We start from the raw sequence: 6,000 nt of genomic DNA, 5'->3' as shown, positions 1-6,000 counted from the left end.
GAAAGGGTGGCAAGGGTGGCACAGGTGGCTCAGGTGGCACGGGTGGCACGGGCAGGTTAGGTGGCACGGGCGGCATGGGTGGCACGGGTGGCTCAGGCGGCAGGGGAAGGTTGGGTGGCATGGGGGGCATGGGTGGGACGGGCGGCATGGGCGGCATGGGTGGCACGGGCAGGTTGGGTGGCATGGGCGGCATGGGCAGCAGAGGCAGCTCCAGTGGCACTTGCTCCAGAAAAACGTGGACCCAATCCAGCTCCTGAAGCAGAATGGCACTGCAGGGTCGACACACGCTGACGACAGCAGGGAGGACCGGGGGCACGTGGGGCACGTTTCTGAGCATTACTGCCCTCTGATGTCTCCGACACTTGGCCCTTCTACTCCTAAACCAAACCTTCAAGCAGAGAGAAGAAGGGATTGATTAGTATATTGAGCATTTCATGTCAGACATGAAAAATTGCAGCAGGGAGCTCTCGGTGCCTTGAAGATTTGAAAGTGCATCAGGAGAAGCTATTTCCTTCTTGCTAAAGTATCTTAGGATATGTAGCTGAAGGCGCTCCCTTCAGCCGCCCTCCCCCCCAAGAGCGAGCACCGACTATGTGCCAGGCTCTGGATTGGCATATGGCTTTGTCTCTCCCCTCCCACCTTTTCTATTATTTCCCCCACTCTTACACGCAGGTGGAGCTGACCAACTGCACTCTGTCCCTGCTGTTATTACTGTGCCTGGGAGGTCTGCGTCCTGACAACTGACCGTCAGCTCCAGCTGCCACTAATCCCTACTCATTGGGCAGGTGTCACCTTAGTTATGGGGGAAGTTGAGCATAGGAAAAAGTGGGTGCCTTTTAAAATCATACTGAGGGGAACGGTCCCCATTTTGAAAAACCCATCTTTGGTTACAGTAAATAATCAATAGGAGTGGGTTGGATTTTTAAACAAAAGCTTTCCCCAAGGATGACTAAAAAGGGTCATTCATCCTCTGGAGCCTTGGGAAGGTTATAAAGAAGGAGATGGTATTGTGAGGGAGGTTTGGTCATGGGGGGCCCAGGGACTTTGTGGCTTGTCTTGCTGGACACCGGCGGAACTGAAGCCCTGGACACTGCCTTAATATTAGACTATAGGGGTAACGAATGCTTAGACGAACTCAGCCCAAATTTACTAAAACTCTTAAAATCTTTGCCCAGACAAGAGTTTGGGGGGAAAGAGGCATACCATTGTCACCTCTGTCAATTCTGCACTCTCCAACCTGCCCCACCCTCCAAACCTTCCTGGGCTCAGGACCAGGTCAGCTCACTCCGCTCTGGCTACAGTTGCAGGGCCTCGGAGCAGAGCCTCTGGTGCCCAGCAAGGTTGCGCCCTCTAGGAGCTGCTAATCAACCAGGAGATCCCCATCCTGTCCCTTATGCTTAAGTCAAGAGGGTGCAACCTGCATTTTAGGAAGACAGCCGACAACCACGTGAGTGAGGGGTCACAAAACGGCTCCCCCCTAAATATCTGCCAACTATTAACAACTGAAAGTAAAACCTGTCCTGTGGACTCCACTGCTCCCTCAGCATCTCAGTTAATGGAATTGTGCCATATTTAGTATTTTTGGATGTTTCCACTCGGCAAATTTTACATGAGACCAAGGGCCTCCTCTCTCTGTCGCCCCATCTTCCCTCTCCCATCTTAGTATTTGGGTCCTTCTGCTGCATGAATATGTAGTCGAGAAAAGCCAGTGTAATAGAGCTCATTTTGGGGGGTTCGAGTGTACCAATGGTCAAATCTGCATAAATATAAGCAATGTGCAAAGCTGGCTATGTGAGGTTCAGGCTGACACTACTTCCATATTTCCAATACTGGTTTCATAAAACAGCTCCTACTGTCCTTGCAAACCAAGGGAGGGTGTCCATTAAATGTTTCTTTGGGACGCTCATGCTGTAGAGTTTGGAAATAGATGAAAACATTCTCCCGTCTTCTTCATTTGTTTCTTGTTGCTCCTTTTCCCTTCAGAACTCCATTAAGAGACCACTACGTAAACCCAGGAGAAGCAAGCCACCAAAACTTCAGTTTCTCTTTTCCTCTGAGCTTGCTTTGCCTGCTTGAGAAAGCAGAGGCCTGCGCCTCCCAAGCCCTGGCCAGACCTGACTGTGAGCCCAGCCCGTGGCCTTAGGCCGCCAGCACTGCTTTCCAGACCCCACCACCAGCTCTGCAGCCCGTGTCCATCACTGCCCTCACACACGCTCTCTGCAGCAAAGCTAGTGAACCCGTCCTGATTCTTCTGTTTCTCTCTTTCTTTCTTTTCTTCTTCTTTCCCCCCACAAATACTCCTTGGATTTAACTTAGGCTTTTCTATAGTCTCAAATAATCACTCCTGATCCTTTGACTCACAAACTAGTCATCACTGGAAGAGCATATGTATTTCACCTTACCACAGGTAAGAATCCTGCCTGAAGTAAGAGTCATCCTCCACTGCCAACAAATTCCACACACCCCATCTCTTCGTAACAGTACCACGAAAAGGAAGAAAAGCCTCAGGTGTCAGAAATTCCTCAAGAGACTATTCACGAATGCATTCGGTAGTCTCAAAACTTTGAACGTGTGAGGAATCCTCACGGCGTACGTTCCACTCTGTATAACTCTTGCCTGACTTCCACCTTTCTCAGGTCGGTGGAACTTTGTTTGAAATTGTTGTTTTAGTTTGTTTTGTTCTTTAAGACATATGTCAAAGGTTGCAACTCGCCCTCCCACCTGCACTATAATGCAAAACCTACTATGTTAGCAACGCTTTCAGGCTGGCATAGCAAAGAATTCCAGAAAATGAGGATTTAGGGCTGCCACTCTCTCCACTACGTTACCAAACACTTAGAAACTCCAGCAGGAGAGGGCCTCTCTCCCATGGGGCTGTGTGTGTCGCGGGGAGGGGACCTCTTCTCCTCAGCCCTTGGGCTGGAAGCGCAGATCAGCCCTGGGGGATCCCTGTCGGGGCTGCCATGAGCTGGGCACCCTTGTTTTCCTACCTCAGACGTTTGTAGTTGCTGGGAGCCCCTACTTGGTCTACACCAGGCTGGGCCTTACGTGGCAGCACTGGGCACGGGGCCTCTGGCTTTCTTTCCCAGGACACTGCCAGGCTCTCATGGGCTGATCCTGGCCTAGGCTGTCCCCAGGCAAGGACGTATGCACCCCCAACAAGTGACCACCTACTGTACAGACACCCGCCAGTGAGGGGGCCTCTCACCTCCTGCCCTCCTAGACGCAACTGCTTGTTCCCAGCGGATGTCACCTGGAACGGGGTCCAGGCACGGAGGCTGTTGTACAAGGGCTTCTGAGGCCACCTCAGTTGGGGGGAAGCTCACCGTTTTCCCCGCCTGGACTGACCTGGGCGCCAGCCAGGCCGCTCCAGCCCTCAGCCCCCAGCTGTGTCTCCTGCACAGGGTCCCGTGCAGGATTGTGAGGCGGGGGTGGCGAGGAAGAGCCCTGAGTGGGTGCTGGAGAAGAAGGGCACCCCGGGCGTCGGGGCAAGGAAGCCAGACCTGCCCCTCAGCACACTGGCAGCAGCTCAAGCCCTGCCCTAGGCAGCGAGCTGCCTCCAGTGGGACAGCTCGGGGACCCAAAGCCTATGAGCTGTGCCACCCAGCCCGGGCCCTCGCCTCTGGAAAGTGTTCGACATCCAAGTGCCTCCTTCATCCGCTGACAAAATGGTGTTTTACAAAAGTTCTAAAAGATTCTAAAGTCCTAAAAGTATTTTCTTCGCTAACCAAAGTTCTGAGAGCATCTTAGTTTGTTCTGAAAGCAAGAAACCACTCTCTGTGGAAAAGATAACAAAAGAACAGCTGCGGGAGGAGCAGACTTGGACTCTACGCTCTCCCCTCCGCATCAGCGTCAGCGTAACGAAACCTACATCAGTTGCTCGTCTGTTGTGTGCTGAGTGTGAATTATCCCCTCACTCCGATGCCTAAGTATTCATATATTCACTCCTTATGCAAAGCATTTATGCCTGGTTTTATATAATTTAATATAGTTGGGCTCCTCGGTGCATTAATTTGAATAATTGCCACTTCAGACTTAACCTCAGTGTGACTCCACACAGAAGTGGTACCTAAAGGATGCCAGTGTTAGAAGGAATTGGACGTGTGTGTGTAGAATTCAGAGACATATAATATATAAGTTCATATAGGTAGAGTCTAAACAAAGAGATATATAGATATATGTACATATATACACACACACATATATGTATATATATACACACACATACGTATATCTGTTTGTATATATATGTATACACCTTTGTGTAAACTATACCTATATACATATATTTGATTATGGATCTCTATCCATCTACTCAAGCACATATGAAGTCAATTCCTCAAGAATAGGTTCTTACGGGACTAAAGATGCAGACCTACTAGAGAATGGACTTGAGGATACGGGGAGGGGGAAGGGTAAGCTGGGACAAAGCGAGAGAGTGGCATGGACATATACACACTACCAAATGTAAAATAGATAGCTAGTGCGAAGCAGCCGCATAGCACACGGAGATCAGCTGGGTGCTTTGTGACCACCTGGAGGGGTGGGGTAGGGAGGGTGGGAGGGAGGGAGATGCGAGAGGGAGGAGATATGGGGATATATGTATACGTATAACTGATTCGCTTCGTCATAAAGCAGAAACTAACACACCATTGTAAAGCAATTATACTCCAATAAAAACGTTAAAAAAAGTGTACAAGGCAAAAAAAAAAAAAAAGAATAGGTCCTTAAAAGGTGTACAAACATTTTAAGTTCATTGTCTGTATGCCTTCTTCATATTCATTTGCATCAACATTTATGTAATTGCTGCCCAGGGCCTGGGAAACCAGGCTACAAAGGCTTTGCCCCTGCACGCCATCAGCTATTGAGCTAAGTGGTGGGTATAGTTACTGTCTGTGAAGTTTTGGTGTCCTAGAAGTTAAACCTTTGAGTGCCAAGATAATCTAGCATGAATTCAAATTACACAAAGAGCAGGACTCTGCACACTATCTACAGTATGTGGAATATAGTACTTGTAAAAGAAATTATAGGATAAGAAACTGAAAAGGTAGTTTTCATTATCACCCTTGCATGTTAGACAAGGTTATAGTTCAGTTTAATTTGTTTTAGTTTTGCTTTCTTCATCATCTCCATGTAAATTACAATGATAATCTGTTACTTTTGTTCTTGAGTGTTTCTTTGGGGAAGGCAAAGAAGAACTCCCACGCACACCTGAGTCATCTTTAAGTCCACTTCTTCAAGTATGCTTCCAGATTTGTATTGAAAGTAACATCTACCTTCTTTGAACTCCCATATTATTGCTTTGTTACTCACCTGTGGCATTTGTCTTGTTCCAGAATATATGTGACTTTAACTCATGTATTTTCTTTCTCTCCATGACTTGCTTATGTCTTTCTTTGGCCCTCATTTATAGTACATGGACAATGAATTAAAAAATTATACACACACACAGACACATACACACACTAATGATAGGGAGGAAAAGGATGATAACTATGAAGAAGGAGAGAGAAACAGGAGAGAAGAGCCTTTGCAATTCAGACTTCCAGGGCAGCTCCACACACAGTGCTTCAGACACAGAGGAGAGCACGTTGCTGATCTGTTTCTCCACCCCCATGGAAGGCCACCAGCTAAGTGCTAGAGGCTTTCTGGGAAGATCTTTGCTACCTCAGAGTCTGTCGCTCAGGACTGCCAGATGGGCTGGGAGGAAAATAAGAGAATGGAGCCAACACTGGACAAGCTCAGCTAGTAAAAGTCCCCAGGCTCAGTGGCCTTAGTCAAGGCCATCCACCCTTCTTCTATATTCACTTTCAACCAATCAACAAGTCCTTACTGAATGCCTGCTACGTACACAGCACTGCTCTGGGGTACTGCATGGGGAATGCTAAGAAGTGTGTCAAGTGCCAGATTACACCGTAACTGAGAAGTCACAAAATACACATACGTATACCTACGTATTACATCCGCCCATGGACACACACACACACATACATACACCAT

The sequence above is a fragment of the Stenella coeruleoalba genome, assembly GCF_951394435.1.
Source record: "Stenella coeruleoalba genome assembly, chromosome: X".
Lineage (NCBI taxonomy): Eukaryota > Metazoa > Chordata > Mammalia > Artiodactyla > Delphinidae > Stenella > Stenella coeruleoalba.
Note: the sequence above shows the minus strand (reverse complement) of the source record.